The 22,372-nt window shown below is 45.8% G+C and overlaps 1 long non-coding RNA gene across 1 annotated transcript in view; it reads left to right on the top strand.

Annotated features, from left to right (window-relative positions):
- The first annotated feature begins 19,481 nt into the window (after positions 1 to 19,481).
- LOC109313677 overlaps positions 19,482 to 22,372 on the top strand; it is a 15,986-nt gene continuing 13,095 nt past the window's right edge. The window contains exon 1 of the long non-coding RNA XR_002102117.1: positions 19,482 to 19,641. This is a non-coding gene — a long non-coding RNA (uncharacterized LOC109313677). The remainder of the gene's footprint in view (positions 19,642 to 22,372) is intronic.

Here is a 22,372-nt window from a genome sequence, read left to right as displayed (position 1 = left end):
ACAGCCACAATGGATAGGGACAGCAGTTGCACATAATCCAGTTTAAGTGCTCAAAAACTGGTTTAAACCTGTAACAGAACAGAAGTTCAGCACACACAAACCAGTGTCAAAATGGCCAAAACTGGTTTGAGATAAACCTGGTTGAATGTAGTCTCAGACTTAACTGACTGAGGTCAAACATGCTCTGCAGCCCTGGGCTGGGCGGTGCTGTCTGCTCCAGCAGGGCAGAGCAGAGTGGCAGGGCCAGCCCTATCTGGAGTAGGGGCGGGGGTATGGCTACATGCCAGCCCACCTAAGGTGAAGGGGGCAGGGAAGAGGTTTATTCCCTCTCCTTCCCCTGTCCCACCAGCACAGACCCCAACTGGGGGCTGCCAGGCAGGGGTGCAGCAGCCCTTGCCAGCCATATCACCCCACTCGCTGCTTGAGCAGCAGGGGGCATGGCCAGCAAGCAGGGGTGGGGGGGAGAATGCCTGATGGGGACTGCTCTGCCACAGCCAAGCAGACCCCAGCTGGGGGCCCAGGGGGAGGGAGGGGGGAAATAAACCCCCTCCCTTCCCCTTTGCCTCAGGGGGCCATGCTGAGCCAACATCCAGCCATGTATCTGGACCAGCATCTGGCTGCAGCAGCAAGAGGGGATGGGACACTGTCATGGGCTTCTTTGCCCCAGGTAGGCAGACCCTCACTTGGGTCCATGCTGGTGGGACAGGGGATGGAGGATTAAACCCCCCTCTGTTTCCATTCACTTCATGCTGCTGTTGGGGCTGCCCATGCCCCCTGCCACTTAAGCATCGAGAGCAGGGGTGGGAAATACCTGTCAGGGGCTGTTGCTCTTCCTTCCCCCTCCAGGCACATTTTGGCTTGGGTTCCTGCAGGCCAGGGTTGGGGTTTAAATCTGGGGGTTTAAATCTGCACTTTGCTGTTTTTTGCTAAGTGTCTTCAAGATTTGTCTTTCAAATTAGATGCAGCGAGTGAATTTATCATTGAGGAAAGTGTGAGGGTAACAGCTAAAGGCATGTATAGTGTAATGGCAAACCATGGCTAACCATTTAAGCCTCCCCTTCCTTAAGACTTTATCCATAACTCCTCTAATATTCTACTTCAACACTCCACATAGCACTGCCATTACTGTCCAACCCCATACCAATAGTTTTGCCAATGCATATCAAATCTGTCTTAGTACTCTACAGACACCTCCAAGTCTACAACTCCCGTGAACAAAAATGTTAGCAGTGGCACATCATCCATCTGTTTGCAAAAGTACGTAAAAAGCAGCCAAGAGACACCACCAAATTCCCTTTTAAGCCACATCTACAGAGGGAAGAGACTAATATACTAGCTCAAAACATCTATATTGTCTACCATGGTAAAGTGCACTGACTGTGAAGCACCATGTAAGCTATTACACCAGTTTCCATTTTCTCTACGCCCCATTACATTGTCTGCTAAAGGAATGTCCATAAATCCCACTGACATTAGTCTTTGCCCCCCCACCCACCCAAGTAAGAACAGCACTGATAATTTGGGGATATATACAACCAGTATGCATTGGCCCTATATGGTCTGCAGATGTATACTTTACTCATTGGCTCTCTCACCCTTCATAGGTAAGACCAAGATATGTTGCTTCCATGTCTTACAGACATACAGGCACAGAACTTGGTGCACTATAGTATTTACCTGTCAAATATACATTTCTAGAAGCCTCAGTCACAGCTCAGAGGGTGAAACCCTGCATACTACAGGCTACATGTACAGTGTTCTTGTACTTACCCCAACAGAGGCTACAAGAACCTCCCCTGCAGACATGAAGGAGAACATTTCCAGCTTTGGAAAGAAGCAGCATCCTTTTCTGTAGCATGTGCTGCTGGTGGTAGCCTGAACACTCCGCTTCTGAAGAGCTAGTCATGTCACTTGGCCAACTGCCCACTCCCCACAAAAGGCAATGGGATACCAGCCAATGGCCATCACTTTACCACTGGGTTCAGATTCTGCTCAGCTAGCACAAGGGTTTAAGCAGCTCCTTCACCCTCCTCCTTCACTTGTCCATACATGTAGCACAGGACAGGAGCTGGCTCCTACTCAGCTGCACTGCCGCTAATGTGAGGTTTGGGGCTGTTGTTTCTACACTGCATTTTCTAATCTAGGGGAATTAGTACTCGCAACTCAGGAAAGATCCCTTTGGTTTGTGGGAGAGATGCTGGATGCCTAAGACAGTTGTGACTGGTTTACTTCCTTTAGTAAAATTCATTAGCAATCCCATACTTAGATGTTCTCTCCTCTCTCAAAATAAAGTGTATATAATTACATCAGTTTGTCTCACTCTAGAATCAGAAAAAAGGTTTTAAACAAACCCTCAGTCATACTTAACTAGCCCAAGACAACCAGCAACAGACTGCTAAATGACTGAATAGGCTTTCAGGATAAGGCAAAAATATTCTGGCAAGGCTAGCAGTCTCATCATTTGAATTACATCTTAGCATATTATGCAACAGTATTATTATTCACAGCAGTGCAATCAGGCTTCATTTCCACAGCTGGAAAGGATGAAAGCCCCACTGGAAAAAGCCTCCCAGAGACTCTCTACAGCTTCAGTCTGGCCAATTTGCATACTCCTGCTGCAGACCAGAGGGTCTGGGAAAGGCTCTCTCTAAAGTATAGTCCCTACCTCAGGCAAATAGTTCCCAACCACCAACAGAGCAGGCAAATTAGGTGAAAGTTGTGAACCTACTGAAGCCCATAACAGAACTCCCACTGACTTCAATAAAGCCAGGATTTTGCCTCTTATGTTTTTATGTATCACACACCACAACAGCACATATAAAGAACAATATTGATCATCTCAACAAAACGCAAAGAAGAAAATAAAATTAAGATATTTGCACTGAAGTGAACAGAGTTCTGGCCATTTTATTACTATTGGCAAAAACCAAACTAAGATCAGTTATAATCTGTGCCAAAAAAAGGACCTTTCTGAAACACAACAACTGGAAGAACTGCGCAGTGCATAGATCACAGGAGTTCTTTGGTCCTGACTGTAGCTACCTGGTTGACTCTACGCAGACATGCACATTACTGGTGGCTCCTCAGTCCTAGGGAAATTCAAGGCCCTGCATGGATGATGCAAACAAGCACAGGAAAATCTGAAACTGGTAAAGGAGGCTCCTGCATACCCAGTTAAATTCAGCTTTTCTGACCCCCTTAGGTACAGAGATGGCACACACTCACATCTAGGCTTTATGCTTTTCCTCTGAACTACCACATATAGAGCTTTCATCACCATCCACCATCCCACTACCAGAAAACAAGAAGATAATTTGAGTCTGAAACTTTAAAATATTTTTTTTCAGAGCTAGTTTGGGCTCAGTAAGCGAGAATAAGGAAGCTCAAGGGAGAAGCTAATTTTATAGAAGTTTACGGGGTTTTTTGATCATTTGTCTCTGACTAGAACTCAGCATCTTATCTAGTGCAAACCAACATTTGTATATACAAGTACAGTACTACAATGCAGATACTTAAATCCTTACAGAGGAATCTATGATAGGGATTCAATCAGCATCTCAAAGTTTCAAGTCTAGGAACTGCAAGGACTTCAGGGGTAAAAGGACAAATCCCAGCTTAGCAACAGTAAAATGGAAATAAGGAGAAAAGCAAGTATAAGCCATGACTGAAGTACATTCCCTACTGGACACCCTTCTGTAGAGTCTCCCCCTTATTGGTCCCCTTGGTGAACCCAGAGAGGGTTCCCAGCCTGTCTTGCTCTTAGAGGAATACCCCCCTATCACCACACCTACAGAACAACCACAACCCAAATTAGAGGAGTCAAGCACCTGCAAATCCCCCCCGCCAAAAAATCAGTGGTACATGCAAGTGTCCTGCATCTATGAAAAAAATCAGACTCAAGAGGCCATCCTTAACAGACTAGCTGACGGCAGTATACTGAGGGATACCCAGCATGGGTTTGTTGCAGGTAGATCTTACTTGACCAATCTCATTTCCTTTTATGACCAGCTGACCTATCACCTGGACAAGGGGGAAGAGATTGATGTCATATATCTTGACTTCAAAAAAAAGTCTTCGATCTGGTATCCCATGATCACCTCTTGGCAAAACTGGCTAACTGCGGCCTTGACCTCACCACGATCCACTGGCTGGGGAGTTGGCTCCGTGGCAGGACCCAGAGGGTAATGGTTTACGGAAGCCAATCATCTTCGTGCGCGGCCACCAATGGGGTCCCACAAGGCCTGTCTTAGGGCCTATACTGTTTAACATCTTCAGCAACGATGTGGACGTTGGTGTCAGAAGCGGACTGGCCAAGTTTGCCAATGACACCAAACTCTGGGGTAAAGCATCCACACCTGACGACAGGAGGGCGATCCAGGTAGATCTTCACAGGCTCATGAAACCTGATGGTTTTCAGCACTGAAAAATGCAAGGTTCTCCACCTTGGGAGGAGAAACCTGCAGCATGCTTATAGGCTCAGCAGTGCTACGCTGGCTAGCACTGTGGACCAAAGGGACTTGGGGGTCATTGTTGACCACAAGTTGAACATGAGCCTTCAGTGTGATGCTGTGGCTAGTATAGCAACCATAGATGTTTCTCAAGTAAATCCCAGGATGTCATTCTCCCCTTGTACTCGGCCTTGGTGAGGCCGCAGCTGGAGTACTGCATCCAGTTTTGGGCTCCACAATTCAAAAAGGATGTGGAGAAGCTTGAGAGAGTCCAGAGGAGAGCCACGCGCATGATCAGAGGTCAGGAAAACAGACCTTACGATGACAGGCCGAGAGCCATGGGGCTCTTTAGCTTGGAAAAGTGCAGGCTCAGGGGTGATCTGGTGGCCACCTATAAGTTTATAAGGGGTGCTCATCAGGATCTGGGGGAACATCTGTTCACCAGAGCACCCCAAGGGATGACAAGATCAAATAGTCACAAACTCCACCGCAACTGATTCAGGCTGGACATAAAGAAGAGCTTCTTTACTGTCCGAGCCCCCAAGGTTTGGAATAGACTGCCGCCAGAGGCAGTTAAAGCACCCACTTCGAACGCCTTCAAGACACATTGGGATGCTTATCTTGCTGGGATCCTATGATTCCTGCCGACTTCTACCCTTTGGGCGGGGGGCTGGACTCGATGATCCTCTGGGGTCCCTTCCAGCCCAAATGTCTATGAAATATATTATCTTTGCAGCGCCCCCAGAAAGGAGGAGTTACCCCTGCTTCGTAAAGGAGGTACCAAGGCTTGCAGTGAGTGCACCCCCTGACTGGCAACGCTCACTGCTTAGGCTCACGTTCACTTAAGAGGGCTGAGACAAATCGTTATTCCTTCCTACGTTTGGGAGCATTTGTCCGCAACTTTACAACCCTTACATTTTCCAGTGTAAAATCTAACAGCACCTGTCTCTTTGTCCCTTTCTATATAGTGCTGTACAAACCCAAAGCAAAGTTGCCATGTCGCATCTTTTAACAAGTCCATTCATTTAAGCTATTGGTGGTGCTTCAGGGTCTACTGTTTCATGAAATGAACTTAAGCTGTAGCAACCAAAATTCAAGTTAAATGAAAGGAGAAATTGCAACAATCAATATAACCTGCCTGGATAGCTTGCAGAATAGCCATTACTAGCAAGCTTCAAGGATAAGACCGCATGTTCCTGTACTGGGGATAATTTAAAGCAGCATGACCCTAATTTTCTTCCAATGCTGGAACATAAGTCATAGCTTAGATCAGACCCCAGGTGCATCTACTCCACCATCCTGTCTGCTGCTATTCTAAAAGTTTCAAAGAATGATACAAAAAGCTCAATAACAGACAATTATGGAATAGCCTGCCCATAACAGAAACATCTTCCTTGTCCTCTCAGACAGGGGCTGTCTCATACGCAGATGCAGGTTGGTTTTCATTCCTTATCTATACAAACTTCCAATCATTTTGGGAATATGGCTCTTGGCCTAAACATTTTGTAGCAGTGAGTTATGGGTTAATTCTACACTGTGTCAAAAAGCACAAAGGAAAGGACCAGCTGGACACTGCTTACGCTGAATTAGCTTTAAAGTCCCTGCAACCGAGCATGAAAGGCATCAAACAATTGAAGATTCAAAGCCAAAGCCTTTGTTGCTGAACTAAGAGTTCTCTACTCCAGAATTATTTTGTTTACAGGCACTAAATTGCTTTGCACAGTTTACGGCAATAGATGTGAGCAAGCTATTCAAAATGAACAATGTCTGGAGGAATTCAGCCCTCTTCCTGCTTGCAAATTATCTGCACAGTTGGATTTTTATTAATTGATTTTATTCTTCCTTTCTTTGCTTTCATATTCCCCTTTCCTTTTTCCCCACCTTCAGCTGCCTCCATCCCAACAGGCAGCAAGTGTTTTCCTTGGAAATTGCTGGCTGTCTGTCAAGACCCCCAGGGATGAAGTGTCACTCAGGACAGAAGTACTAGCAGGGGTAATGAAATTATGAAAAGGGCAGGAGATTCTTGTAGTGCTGCTGTCATATGTAGCAATTAGGCAACAAAAACCAGTATCACCATGCAGCCAAACACTCTTATTATAGAGCCCTGTAAACAAGAGGTGTGTAATCCAAGCAGCCTGTAGAGAGATGACCAAACCTACTTAGAGCAGCTTCCAAGGTACCTCATATCACTAGACCCTCTGGTTAAAAGCATGGCTCTACCCTGAATTAAACTACATAAAAATGGAAGCTTCTTTCACCACATATCTGCCCTGCGTTACTTTGAACATGAGTGTGTATATGCAATACAGAAGATAGTATATAAGGTATACATATATAAAAGGAAAGCATTTCTTGATTTTTGCCCATCAGCCATCTACACAATTCAGAGAATAAATTCTGCTCTAGCATATGGTTAGCAGAATTTTAACCAGGCATGACTCAAGAATCCATCTCGACTTTGCTCCCAAACTATTTATAAGGCTGGCAGATTGAATAAAGAGAGGTTTATTCTACCATCACCCTCCCCCCAACCCCACAACTGACCAAAATTACTCATACACAAACATATACAGGGACATTTTCTGTGACAAGGGTCACATACTAAAAAAGGACAGTTCATTTAGATCTCAAAAGGTAGGCCTCAAATTAAAGGGGAATGTGGCAAACCCCAATAGAAAAAACAAACAAACATATTTCCAAGGCTTGTTTTTATATAAAATTAAAGTATTCTGAGTTTGGATTTAAAATCTTTCCCAGAAGAGCTGGAAACCAAAATACAGTAGCATTGTCTCAGTGAATGGAAAGGAAACTTGATTACAAATAAAAATGAAGCTGATTAAATCATGGAATAAAGTGCAAATTTTGTAGAAAATATAATAAAAGCCACCATCAATGCTAGACCAGGAACCTCAGGGTGTTAATTTAGTACAATTGAATAAGCTTAAGTGTAAAAAAAATAAGGAATTTATCCTTTAGATAATTAGAAATCAGGAGTAATAGCACTCAGCAATCAAATCAGTGTCAAAAAAAAAAAAAAAATCAGTAAGAACAGTTACCCTCACAGCTTATGCCCTTGTTCCTTTTGGGGATAGTAGAGGTATGCCTTTCTACTCATGTATACTGTGACTCTCTGGCGCTCCCGTCTACCAAGCTCCATCTGCCAAGAAATGGCAAAACAACTAAGTGATAACAGAGCTGATAAAAAGTAATAGAAGATACATGTCACATTCTTACCAAATATAATCCAAGCAAATCTGCCCTTTCAAAAAACTAGCCTAGTCTGTAAAGCATTTTGGTTATGAAAAGCTCCATCCAGGTCTGGTAGTCTTGTACTGTACCATTTGTATAGGGAGTAAGGATTTGCCTTGCCTCCTATGAAGCACTGGTACACATATAGTACTATGATCAAAAGCAAAGCATTGGGAGGCAAGGTTCTTTGTGTAAATGTGATGTATCTTTTAGACTAACTGAGTCATTGGAAAAATGTTCCTAGCAAGCTTTCGGGAGCAATCACCCTTCTTCAGGAATAGGAAGTCTCTGCTGTTCTGAGACTTCAAGGAATAAGAGAAGCTAAAAGTGTAGCAGGATGTCAGTGAGAATGTAAATAGGTAGAAATTAGGAAAAGGAAAGGTAAAGTAGGGAAGGGAGGGTGGGAGAAGCCAAAGATGAGTAAGGGAGGCAGTGCAGTAGTAGTAATTCAAGGTAGAAAAGAAGATGTCTGTGAAAAGGGAAATAGCTGGAAATCAGGAAGACAAAGGGCAGAAAAGTAGGGGTGGGGAAGGGAGAAATGGGGGAGGGGGGGAAGAGAAATGTAAGAGGTCAGGTCTGGCAGGTACCTGGAGAATCACGTCAGGTGGGTTGCAATGCGTCATAAATCCGGTTTGCGTTCATTCTCGTGTGCAGCTGTTGTTTGGTTTCTCCTACATATTTTTCATCAGGGCATTTGGCACACTGGGTGAGATATTACATTTCTAAAGGTGCAGGTGTAAGATGCACCAAGGAGAATACCCGTGATCGCCATCTCACAAATCTCAAAATGGCCTTCAGCCAACAAGGACTCTCCTCCAGAGAGATAGATTGCACTTTTAAAAGAGCCACCCAGCTACCATGTGAAGATTTGCTGCAGTACAAAAAGAAAATCCCCACAAATCACACACCATTAGTTATGGCATACCACCCCTCCCTGAAACAGAAAATCCTCAAACAATTGCAACCCACACTAGAAGAAGACAACCCATTTCTTATAGAGATCTTTCCAGAACCACCCATCCTATCCTTTACACAAGCACTGAACCTTGCTAACCTCATCACCAGAGGCAACCTCCCTATGACCCAAACTGCACCAAATGGATCCAGAGCATGCCAGGACAAGAAATGCAAAACCTGACAACACATCTCCACCACCCATACAATAAGTACACCCCAGAACAGAACCATCACCATTCCTGGATCTTACACCTGCACCTCCAGGAATGGTATCTCTCTCATCCAATGCACCAAATGACCTAATGGAAAATGTCGGAGAACCTAAACAACAGCCCACCAGCATGAATGCACACTGAAAATTTATCAAGACAAGAATACCTAACCACCTGTGAGGGCACACTTCTCACAAGACAATAACTCTCTCCCCAACCTCTCACTTCTAATTGTCAAAGGGAACTCACAAAACATCTTTCATAGACAAGCCCACAAACTGCACTTCATAGTTCTACTGGATACAGAAAATCATGCGCTCAATAAAGACATTGGATTTATGACATTACAACCTGCCTAACATCTGATTCTCCAGGTACCTGCCAGACGCAACTTCTTACATTTTTCTTCCCTCCCCATTTGTCCCCTCCTCCCTCCTACTTTTCTGCCCTTTGTCTTCCTAATTTCCAGCTATTTCCTTTTTCACAGACATCCTCTTTACTACTTCGAATTACTACTACTACACTGTCTCTCTTAAGCGTCTTTGGCTTTTTCCCCCCCTCTCTTCCCTGTTTTACCTTTTCTTTTCCTAATCTCTACCCATTTACATTCTTACTGACATCCTGCTATACTTTTAGCTTCTCTCATTCCTTGCAGTCTCAGAACAGCAGAGACTTCCTATGCCTGAAGAAGGGTGACTGCTTCTGAAAGCCTGCTAAGAACTTTTTCCAACTACTCAGTAGGTCTAATAAAAGATAGCACATCGACTCAAAGAAGAAAACAGCCTAAGAGGGGACAGTATGAGCATCCTTAAGGCCTAAGCCCTCTGCCAACTGAAAACCTGCCACTGGCTTTAAAAGGAGTGGAATAAAACCATAGGGTACTCAGCTTCTAGCAGACATATAGGATCTTCTATCTTAACATGGCCCCTCAAAGAAACTGCTTCTAAGTCAAAGGACTTCGGTCCTCCCATCTACAGTAGAGATAATTTATATGCAGGTGGCTCACAACCTACTTGGCAGCAAGTTGCCAAATTAAGCACAAGCCTCCCAGTTCTTTGCTCCATCTCTTTTCTACATCAGAGGGTGCCACCTCTCTGTTCAACTGGAGCATATCAGTGGACCCAAGCCACCGATTAGAGAAATGGAAGAGGGCTGGGTAGATTTGTACCTTTATAGACTAAATCAGATGTACATTGAAAGAATGGCTGCAGTAAATAGCCAGAGCACTGCAGTAATCCTACACAGCTGTTTGCAAGCCATGCCTCCAATTATTTACCAAACCCCAATCTTTGCAGGGCAGATAAGGAACATATCCCCAAAGAATCAGGATTCTACTGTATTTCCTTCAGTAACCAAAGACATATTTCATGAAAAAATGCTTCAGAATAGCTAACGTAGGTATATGTCTGTGTTGCCTATGGAGCAACACAAAGCAGACATCACCTGCTTTATTTCCACCACCACCCTGTCCTCAGCTGGTCTCTTTAGAACTAGTATTCTTATTAAGTAGATCAGAGACAGGGCATCTATGTGGTTGTAGGTTACTGTTACCTTTCAGAAGCCATTTTTTTGCTATTGAAATGACATGCAGCTTACAGGTATATGGCATTGCCATTCCAAATAGTGCAAAGCCCCATTCAGAGCCTGGATTACAGCAGTTTATACAGGCAGAGAGGAAACCAAAGATACTGCTAGCAAAGGTGAAATTCAAATGTGATAATTTATTTATTCTTTCAGCCCAGTGAGGGATACATGGAAGGAACTAGAAATTAGGGAAAGAAAAAAAGGAAAGCAAGTGATAAGCTCGGAGTCACGTGGATAATGGATAGTAACACAGATGGAAAGGAATGTGTTCCAGTGAGGTGGGGACAGAAGGTGGAGATCAATTGTATGTCTGTACAGTACGTATTTAGGCAGTACTTACTGTAGTGATAAAAGTTAGAATTTAGAGACATTCCCTAATGTAGAAGATTTGGTAACAGTTGTTAGTAAAAGAGAGAGAAAGGGCCTGCAGAGGTTGCCTTCTGCTCTACAGTAAACTGTGCTTAGTTCTTCTCATTCATTGTACGACAGTATTTTCCTTGGAAATGATACAATACCAACATATATGCACCACTGTCTCCAACCACAGAACTATTAGACTTCCCTCTCAAGCCTAATCTATACACATACATGATGACACTGTGCTGCAAATGCTTGCAAAACCCACCTACAAGTATCCACTCTGCAGAGCTGCACGCAACCCATGCCCATACAGCTGTCCTGCACTGACACAAAGAATAGGCCCCTTTATGTGCATTGGGGCCACCAGACACTCATACTCATAATACGCCCACAACAAAGGAAACATGAGTCAACTACAGTTGTCCGGCTAACACTGGCTGACTATCAAAGCAGATGCAGAAGAACCAGAGTGGAATACACTGGGAAAGTAAAAGATACCAGGGTACTGAAGGAACTGGACACCATTGACCTTATTCCTTCCAAGTAAGTTAATAGGACATCTGTGCTCACTATTACCTTTCAGGATCCTGCTTATGCTCTTCTGTCCTGGTTCATGAAGCCTAATCCCAATATCAGAGTGCTTGGTAGAAGATTTACTTACATACAGGGCATGTCTACACATGCGTTAATGGACTTTAGTTAATGAGCATTAAATCTAGTACCTAAGGGCATTTATAGATGTGCTCCAGGAGTGGGAGGGGAGGGCACTTTAACTGGAGCAACTTCAAGAGCCACTCTAATTAAAGTGCCCAGAGCATCATGCATATCAGCGTCCCCATGTTGAAAAATGGCAGCAGGGGCACTTTAACTAAAGTTCATTCAACAAGCTTTAGTTAAAGCATCCTTGCTGCCATTTTTCAGCCACACTGATACACACAACACTGGAGTCTGCTGAAGTCCGGTAATTACCATGCTCCAGCAGAGTCCATTAACTGAGTCGGCTCCAACACTTTGTAATTACAGCACATTGGAGTAGCCTCACTGCACCTCTATAGGCACCCTCATTGTGAGGTACTAAAATGTGCATTAGAGTCTTAATGCACATCAACTAAAGAGCATGTGTTTTCAGTGATACTTAAATACTTAGTCTATTTTAATGCACACTAACTAAATAGCAAGGGGTTTTTCTTAGTGAAGTTTTAATGTGCATTATAATAGGCTAATGCGCATTAAAGCACATGCGTAGATGTGCAAGTAATAACAAAATGGTAGTGGTTATACTACCCAGGTTTTACCTGTATTTTCACTTCATTTTGATCAGGTCAGAACCTGCCTTAAAGAGAAACTTGCACTCTATCCTATACCCACAACAGGTGGATAGGCATGCCAAACCTGGCTCAGAACACCTAATCAAAGGCATAACAGCTTTGTGAAAGGCCCGTGGGTAGTTGAGTTATAATCTAGTTAAGAAAAGCCTGCAAAATAGGTATAGCCAATTGCATCAGTTCCACTAAGTGACTAAAATAATTTATTTTACCTCAGTTTAGTTAAATGGATGCTGCTTTGAGTATGAATGTAAATTTAAACAAAAATGCTAGTAATTTTACAAGCATAAGCAATTCAAATTAATGAATACATAAAGAAGCCAGTTTTAAACCAATGTAATAGTATCTACACACAGATGCTGCATCAGTTTATCTTGGAAGCTTCCACTACTGGATTATAATGGCTGCAGTCTGCCCCTTTCCGCACAATTCATCGTCATGGAGCCGGACTGCTGAGAGGAATTCTCTGGGGCTTTCACAGAGCAGTGATGACACATAACTTGGACTCAGAGTTTGAGAAAGCCCTGGGAAATATGCTGCCCTGGTGTGACACCAGCTGAGGAATGTCATGCACGCAGCTTTCACTTGTTCCACCTGCCCTGCATTGGTGCCTTCTCTAGTTTGGGACACCAGCCAAAAAAAAATGAAAGTCCCAGAAGACAGGGAAATCAGAACAGGACTGAGAGCAGGCTCCTGAAACAAAGGTAGACATATTATCAGATCCTCAGCAGAGACAAACCTCTGTTTTAGCCAATGCATAAGCAATATCCCAAAAGCCATACATCAGGCTAACCACAAGGACTGCTGAATATTTGAATAACAGGACAGCATCTCGGCTAGGGACAGACATTACATATAAACTGGTTTAAGTGATCAGAAACTGGTTTAAATGTGTAACAGAACAGACGTTCAGTGCACATAAGCCAGTTTGAAAATAGCTGAAAGCAGTTTGAGATAAATCTGATTGAATGTCGTATCAGACTTAATTGATTTGGGTCAAACCGGTTTATGCAATGTCTGTCCCAGACCCCTTCTTGTTTTAAGTTAAACCAGAGTACCCCAGCATCCCAGTTGCTTTGCAACCCTGGGCGGGACTCTGCTCCAGCCCAACAGGGCTGGCCCTGCCCCTCTTTTCCCTGGCTGAAGCTCTGGCAGAGACTACAGGTACGGGGGGGGGGGGGGGGGGGGGTCTGCCTGGCTTCCTCCTGCTCCCTCCCCACCACCACTCCCTGCTCAAGCAGGGATTCCCCCTCCCCTCTGCCTTACACAGACAACTCTCAGCATTAGCTAGCATATCACATGCTGGCTATGGTCCATGCTGTGGGAGACAGGACAAAGGCAGACAAGACATTGTTGGCTTAGGGCTTTTTGGAGCTAATCAACAGGTAGCTGGTAACGTCCCTCCGTTCCTTCCTTGGAAAAAGTTGCTTAAGAAGAGCTTGAACTAATGAGAGAGGCTTTGGTTTTGTTGATGGGCTGATAAATGTTAACATGCCCTGTGAACTCCCTGCTGTGTAACTAAATGCCCTGTTATCAACTGTCTGCTGGCTCCCTCCTGGTCATAAGCAACAAGGGGGCACCCCTTCCTTAATCAGAGCATCCTGTGGGGCCTGGCCATGACCCCCCCACACCCCACACATCATCAACTCAGCACTGTAGAAGGGAAAAGAGGGCTGCTTTAGCACCCACCCAGTCACTGGAAGCATGCACCTGCATTTCCTCAGTCCAGAGGGGATGTCTGTATTGTTACAAACTGGTTTAGCTTAGCTAGGTTAGACTAACCTGCAGAGATTGAATCAATTCAGGCTCAGGCTTTGTGAATGTCTGTCCCTCACCTGAAAAGTTGTGGAAACAGTGCTATAGTAATCAGTGTCAGCTATTCAATCTAGACTTTTTACAATCCCAGTCAATAGAGAATAAATCACATGAATTTATATAGAATCTCTCTCCAGGATATATCAAGATACGTTACAATCTTCCTCTTAGCTCCATTACAGTCCTGCAATGTAAATATTACCCCTCATCTTAGAGTAAACTGAGGCACAGGCAAAGTAACAATATTTCCTCAAAGTCATGCAGTAAGTCAGTAGCAGAGCCAAGTGCTGACTCCCAGTCACATGCTTTAACAAGAGTGCACTGACTCCCCTCTTTGCCTAGTGCTGGAATTCAACTGTCTAAGGACCAAGTGCAGAATATATCTGAGAAGACTTCCGTTTGGATTCAACTGGAGAATTTTGCCCTTGCAATCCAGGATATAATTTCTACAATGTTATGACATTCAAAGGTAGGTGTCTTTATACTTAAAGCCAAACATGGAGAATTCATTGCATTGGTGCTTGTGTGACCACTGTTCTTCTCTTAGTCTGGTTTGGCTGCCCTGTATCAAGGCTCACGCAGGACCATACAAAGTTGCAGAAGCCACAGGATTCTAATTTCAGACCATAAACTGGTTCCAGTTTCCCTTCAACTTTCTGTGAGCCTGGAAGATTCCTTTGAGGAGGCATGTCAAATTTATACTTAAACTGGGGGATTCAGGGCTTCATTGCAAACATCTGATGCACACAAATCTACTCTAACTCAAAGCTGGGCCAGAACCAGACCGCAGATCCAGACACCTCTGGAGTCTGGGGTCATTCAGAATTGCATGCCAACCTTAGTCCAAGGACTTCACAGCATCCTGTCAAACTGCAAAACATTTTCACAGTAAAAGCAAAAGCTGTACCCTACTCTTGAAAGTCTGCCCTGCACAATAGAGCTGTTGTAATAATGAACTCTACACAACTACAATTTCCTGTACAACAAAGCATGCCAGAGTCAGTGAGAAACTGTATTAGTAATTTTTCGGTGACAAGAAAGGCAGCATTACAGCGAGGCAGGGTAACTGCAAGATTCCCGGAGACACCAGTTCTATAGCTATAGATGTCAAAGAGGAGAGGGGCTCTATGATGAAGTCCAGTCTGGAATAAACTGCTCTGGTAGATAAAAACAAAAGCCATTCAGGCTGGAAATGTGTGGATAATTAATTACCACACTCAGCATTTTGGAACATCTGGATGTGGCACTCTCTCACGGATATTCCACTACTTAACACAATCTTTGTGAAAACATTTGGCAGGAGAAGCCATATTTTGATTCTTTTATAGTATCCCTGTCATAGCCAGTGGGGAACATCTCTATGAACACAATCAGGCAGACCCTAATCTCAGCCACGCTTGTGTAAAACTGGATTAACCCCATTGCTTTCTTTCATGACCCTGAGATCAGAACTAGGGCCCTCTTTGTAAGTTAAGGACAAACACCCAATGTACCATCCTTGGGCATAATACATAGGCAGACCTAGGGACAATGCAGGTCCAGGCACGTAAAGTTCCATCACGATTCAAGCCAGATCAAATGAGTGGGTGGGGAGTGCTTTAAACACTAGTAACCCCACTACACCAGCAGCACAAGAATCATAAAGACTATGAGCAGAAAGGGGAGTGGGCTTTGTTTCACTGTCTAAGCTGAGTAGGAAAGAAAACAAAACCCCTTTCAAAACCCTTTAGGCATCAAGACTGAGTTTGATGTTTAAAGATCTCCAGTTTGGAAATGTAAGGCATTAATAGTAAAATTGGAAAAGATGTAAGTTAACAACAAGGTTTCGATATTGCCAAGCCCTGCTCCAAGCTCCATGCTGTCTGGGGAGCTTTCTCCAATACCACCCTACTGTACTATTTTAGCAGAAGAGTCCTGAACTAAGGGCCTTTGAGCTATGAAAGTGCATGATGCAGTTCTGCAGTCTGTCACCCTCTGACACCACCACAAAATAGGGATTAATTCTTGCTGTATCTTTCCATGAAATATGGGCCAATTCCTCCCACATCTAGGGTTTTATATTCTGCCTGTTACAGCACCATCTGAGACCCGTGAGCAAACAAAAATCATTATACCAGTAAGCCTAACAGGCATCACACATCCCACCAATATTCAACTCCCTTTTCTTGCTAGTCCGCGACAGGCCCCTCCTACAGTAAGTAGGTGTTTCCACAGTTCTGTAGCTCATGTGCATGACCGTCCAAGGTAATGTGTGTCTGTACCTCTGCCAAATTACTCTGAATACAGCCATTCTGAGCTCTGGCCCATCACTAAGTTTACCCTGCATATATTTTCCCGGCTCTCCAGCAGGCAGTTCGGCAGAACTGCTCCCAGTTGATTTATACCATGGATCGATCAGTGTTCGCTGATGGATTTAGCAGCCATCCCACAAAAGCCACCTCTCAGCTCTGTCTTTACAATGCAAAAAAGTTAGAGAAGAAGAGACCTATTAGGCATGCCAGCACCCACCTCCAGTCTGAAAGGGGGAAAAATCATGAAGCAGAGTATTTCGCTGTTTGATGTGCTACTATATTTACATACATCTTGTATGGTGAGCTTTAAACTAGCCTCGCAGGGGAAGGGGGCCACAGGAAGACAAGGAGATACCACCCGAGCAAGACAGGTGACAAAAGCAAGGAGTGCCCAGGTAGGAAAGAGGGGTCTGGACAGTCTCCCAAATTAGGGGGCGGCACACGCAGCTAGGCAAGGCCTTAAATGCCTATATACCAATGCTCGTAGTATGGGGAATAAACAGGAGGAACTCGCCCTCAGAATAACCAGTTCAGACCCAGATGTAATAGGGCTTACAGAAACATGGTGGGATTCATCCCACGACTGGACAGTTAGCATTAGGGGCTATAGGCTTTACAGGTGGGATAGAGAAGGAAGGAAAGGCGGGCGTGTTGCGCTCTATGTCAAGGAGCAATACACATCCTTTGCCAGCAGAATGGGGTCAGAGGAGAGGCAAGCTGAAGTGCTCTGGGTCAAGATACAAGGGGGCCGTGGGAGAGGGATCCAACGGTGGGGGTCTACTACAGACCCCCCAAAAAACGGGAGGAGCTGGACTGGGAATTTTCGGGCCAGCTTGCAGAGGCACGCAAGGCAAGGGATGTAGTTGTCATGGGCGATTCAAATTACCCAGACATCTGCTGGGAGGAACAGTCAGCCAGGTCGGACCGTTCCTGGAGGTTCCTAGCCGAGATACAGGACCTCCACTTAATTCAGGAGGGGCATGGTCCCACCAGAGGAAAGGCCCTGTTGGACCTGGTCCTGGCCACAAGTGACAACCTGGCAAGGGGCCTCCAGTTTCGTGACCACCTGGATGATAGCAATCATCACTCGCTGGAATTCACCATCCAGTGCAGGGCATCAAGGGCCTACAGCAAGGTGGTAGCCCTAGACTTCAAGAGGGACAACTTCAACAAGTTGAGATTAGTGGGAGAGGCACTGGGGTTCTCAAGGGCAGGGGAACTCAGTGCCCACGATGAGTGGTCGTTCCTTAATGAGATGATACTCAGGGCCCAAGGGGTGACCATCCCAACAAGAAACAAGGGGAACAGGAGTACCTGAAAGCCCCCCGGCTCACCAAGGGTGTCCGGGAATGCCTGATAACCAAAAAGGAGGTGTACAACCAGTAAAGGGGTGCTATCTCCAAAGAGGAGTATACCTCCTCTGCTCGGGCCTGTAGGGGGGCTGTCAGGAAAGCTAAGGCGGACATAGAGCTAGGACTTGCGTCCAAGATCAAAAATAATAAGAAGTCCTTTTTCAAATATTTAGGGAGGATGAAGAAGACACCAGGAAATGTGAGGCCCCTGCAAGAACCTCTGGGCAATCTGGTGGTTGCGCCAGAGGAGAAAGCAGACCTCTTTAACAAATTCTTCACCTCCATTTTCTTGGACATGGACCGGGACTTCCCCATCGTGATGCACAACAAACTCGAGGGGAACGCCTTCAGACCTCAGGTTGGGGAGGACCAGGTGAGAGAGCTTCTGGACAGGCTGGACGTGTTCAAATCAGTGGGTCCAGATGCTCTCCACCCCAGGGTGTTCAGGGAGCTAGCAGGGGTTATTGCAGGGCATTTGGCACGGCTTTACGAGCGCTCGTGGTGCTCGGGCCAGGTGCCAGATGATTGGTAGATAGCCAACATGGTCCCAGCTTTAAAAAAGGGAGGAGGGAGGACCCGGGCAATTATAGACCCGTCAGGCTTACCTCAATCCCAGGGAAACTCTTTGAGAAGATCATCATGGAGCACATCTGCAATGGGCCGGCTTCAGGGATGATGCTCAAGGGCAACCAGCATGGTTTCATTAGGGGAAGGTCATGTCAGACCAACCTGATTGCCTTTTATGATCAGGTCACAAAAGCATTGGATGCAGGTGCCGCTGTGGATGTAGTCTTTCTGGACTTCAGCAAGGCCTTTGACACTGTCTCCCACCCCATCCTCATTAAGGGTGCTGCACTTGGGCAGTAGTAACCAGCAGCACACTTATAAGATGGGAAACGCCTCTCAGCTTAGATTCATAGTTTCATAGTAGCTAGGGTCAGGAGAGACCTGAACAGATCATCTAGCCTGACCCCCTGCCACAGGCAGGAATAAATGCTGGGTTCACAAGACCCCAAACAGGTGATCATCCAACCTCCTCTTGAATTTGCCCAAGGTAGGGGCGAGGACCACTTCCTTGGGAAGTTGGTTCCAGATTTTGGCCACCCTAACTGTAAAAAATTGCCTTCTGATCTCTAACCAAAACCTATTTTCCATCAGCTTATTACCATTGTTCCTGGTCACCCCAGGTGGTGCCGGGGAGAAAAGGGCTCTACCTATTTGCTGTTGATCTCTCCTGATGAGTTTGTAGGCAGCCACCAGGTCCCCCCTCAGCCTCTTCTTGCTGAGGCTGAACAGGTTCAGGTCCCTCAGTCTCTCCTCATAGGGCCTGTCCTGCTGCCCTCTCACCAAGCAGGTGGCCCTCCTCTGATCCCTCTCCAGGCTGGCCACATCCCTCTTGAAGTGCGGCGCCCAGTACTGGACGCAGTACTCCAACTGCAGCCTGACCAAAGTCACATAGAGGGGGGAGTATCACTTCTCTGGACCGGCTTGAGATGCATCTTTGGATGCATGACAAAGTATGGCTGGCCTTGCTGGCTGCAGTCTAGCACTGGTGGCTCATGTTCATCTTGGAGTCAGTAATGACTCCAAGATCCCATTCCGCCTCTGTGCTTTCAAGAAGGGAACTAACTCCCCAGCCTGTATGTATGCTGTGGATTCCTTCCCCCAGGTGCAGCAACCTGCATTTGTCTACGTCGAACCCCATCCTATTCTCATCTGCCTACTTTTGTAGTCTGTCTAAATCTATTTGCAGCCTCTCTCTCCCTTCAAGTGCATCCACCTCGCCCCACATCTTAATGTCATCAGCAAACTTGGACAGCATGCTTTCCACTCCCTTGTCCAAGTCGCTGATGAAGGTGTTAAACAGTGCAGGCCCGAGGACCGAGCCCTGGGGTACCCACTGCTCACATCTCACCAGGTTGAGTACAACCCGTCCACCACTACTCTCTGGGTGCTCCCTATCAGGCAATTTTTTACCCATTGAACTGTGTAGGCATCAATGCCACAGTCACTTAATTTATTGATGAGGATGGGATGGGATGGGATTCGTGGATGACTGATTGCAAAGGGCATCAGAGGGTTCCTCTAGCATGGTAATCACTTCCCCAGTAGCCTAGATCATCACTCTCTGGACTTGCAGAGACCTCAGTGCTCTTATCAGGAAGAATAAGGCCCCATCCTCCTGAACTTGGCTTAGCAACACATCCATACCACCCCTGCAGCCTTGTGAGTTCAGGTCAGAGCTCCTGGAACCAACCCCGTTTAAATCATTCATCACTATATTCAGCAATTGATTTAAAAGTGGCTGGAGAGCCCAAGTGTTTTTGAACCAGGTCAGACAGGCTGTTGAGAGCATGGACACCTTCTGCCACTGCCCCCACCTTATAACTGATATATTACAGAACTGAAAATCTTCAGAAGAGAGAGAATATTGACCAGGAATCAACACTGTCAAAATTGATATTACTCAAATTGTACCTCCTGGACCACAAATGTTTTTTATAACTTATGTGCAACTCTGGACAAAAGTGCTATCAACTTTTTTCACTGAATGTGAAGTGGAGCCACTGATTTTGAAGGGATCAGTATATCAGGGCTAGGGGGAGCCTAGGGTCATCCATAAGGAGTTAACACACAACTAAGATTATAGACCGTTTCAGGCTTAACACTAGGAAAAACTTCTTCAGTCAGAGTTCCCAGACTGTGTAATAAACTCCCTACAGAGGTGGTGCAGTCACCTACCCTGGAAATCTTCCAGAAGAGACTGGACGGTCAACTCACTGGGGTCACCTGACCCCAGCCGTCTTTCCTGCCTAGTGCAGGGGGGCTGAACCCGAGGATCTTGCAAAGTCCCTTCCAGCCCCTTACAATCTATAAATCTTACCTGCAAGGCCAAAAGGTTGAAGACACTGACCGATAGGTTCCCCACTGCATGCACGCTTTGGGCACAGATCCTCAGTCCCACAAGGTCCAGGCAGAGCGCAACTAGCTCCAGCCACGTTCTTGACAGGATCAGATTTTGTAGCTCGCCGTCAGAATCCAGAAAGATTCTGTGATAAAAGAACAGCTTAGCAGCAGCCTGTTCTAGTCTCACCTCATAGTGCTCCCCAAGAAGAGAAGAGCATGTCTTACCCTGAGTGGGGCTGTGCACTTGGCAGTAGCAACATTCCAGATGTGTGCGCCAGATGTTCCCTGCTGTTTTGTTTCATGACGTTTAAAGTCCCCCTAGATCATCACTACAGTTTGGCACAAGCCTGACCCTGAAAAGTCTCACTGGTGTTAAACTGCATTATACCACTTAAGTACAGTATAGGCACTGCAATCAGACCATGTAGGTGGCTCCCAGGTAAAAAGGCTAGGGGTACCATACAGTTAAACCACACTCAAAGGATTGGCATTTGGTCCTTTTCTCCCCAAACCCTTCAGAAGCTGGGAGAATTTCAGGGACTGGAAAAATAAAGCAAATTCCTCCTGCCTAAAAAAACAAAGCAGCACCAATGAGAGTCACATCCAGCCATCTGTAAGCACAGGGTAGATCACCACAGTGGAAGTCCTAGAGCGGGTAGGAAATGAGCTAAGGAAGGATTTCAGGGGACAAAACCCCAAAAGGAACAACAAAGTCTGTGCTGTTTGCTAAGGGCAAAGGCAGCATTTGCTTAACCATTCGTTCCCGGCTTGGGTCAGGATGGGCCACAGGCAAAGTTCTCAGGAGGCGTTTCAAATGGAAGAACCCTGACCAGAACTGCCAGGAGATCTGTGGAGCCTCTGTATGCAGCTTGTGCCACATCCTCTCTTTCATGGGCCAAGAGCAAAGAGAAGCTATTGGTAAGGACATTGCAGCACTACATAAAGATCTGCGAACAAAACCTTGATCAAAGCAGCCATTCACTGGCAGGCATCTGGGAAATGCATTTTAAATGGCTTCATAAAATACATTATATAAGCCATTTTAAATGGCTTTCTTGGGCAGGGAATGGGACTTCCCCACCGTGATGCACGACAGGCTCGAGGGGAACACCTTCAGACCTCAGGTTGGGGAAGACCGGGTTAGAGAGCTTCTGGAGGGGCTGGATGTGTTCAAATCAGTGGGTCCAGATGCTCTCCACCCCAGGGTGTTCAGGGAGCTAGCAGGGGTTATTGCAGGGCCCTTGGCAAGGCTTTACAAGTGCTCGTGGTGCTCAGGGCAGGTGCCAGAGGATTGGAAGATAGCTAATGTGGTCCCCATCTTTAAAAAAGGGAGGAGGGGGGACCTGGGCAACTATAGGCCCATCAGTCTTACCTCAATCCTAGGGAAACTCTTTGAGAAGATCATCATGGAGCACATCTGGCATGAGCTAGCCTCAGAGATGATGCTCAGGGGCAACCAGCACGGTTTCATTAGGGGCAGGTCATGTCAGACCAACCTGATTGCCTTTTATGATCAGGTCACAAAAGTATTGGATGCAGGTGTCGCCATGGATGTAATCTTTCTGGACTTCAGCAAGGCCTTTGGCACCATCTCCCACCCCATCCTCATTAAAAAATTGGGTGACTGTGGCATTGATGCCTACACAGTCAGATGGATTGCAGATTGGCTGAAGGGTCATACTCAGAGGGTGGCGGTGGATGGGTCATATTCGACTTGGGGAGAAATGGGCAGCGGAGTCCCCCTGGGCTCGGTCCTTGGGCCCACGCTGTTCAATTTCTTTATCAGCGATTTGGACGACGGGGTGAAAAGCAACCTGTTTAAATTCGCTGATGATACCAAAATTTGGGGTGAGGTGAGCATACTAGTAGGGA

The sequence above is a fragment of the Crocodylus porosus genome, unplaced genomic scaffold, assembly GCF_001723895.1.
Source record: "Crocodylus porosus isolate Cpor-Errol unplaced genomic scaffold, CroPor_comp1, whole genome shotgun sequence".
NCBI lineage: Eukaryota > Metazoa > Chordata > Crocodylia > Crocodylidae > Crocodylus > Crocodylus porosus.
The sequence above is the reverse complement of the archived record's forward strand: the minus strand, read 5'-3'. Positions and strand labels throughout refer to the sequence as shown.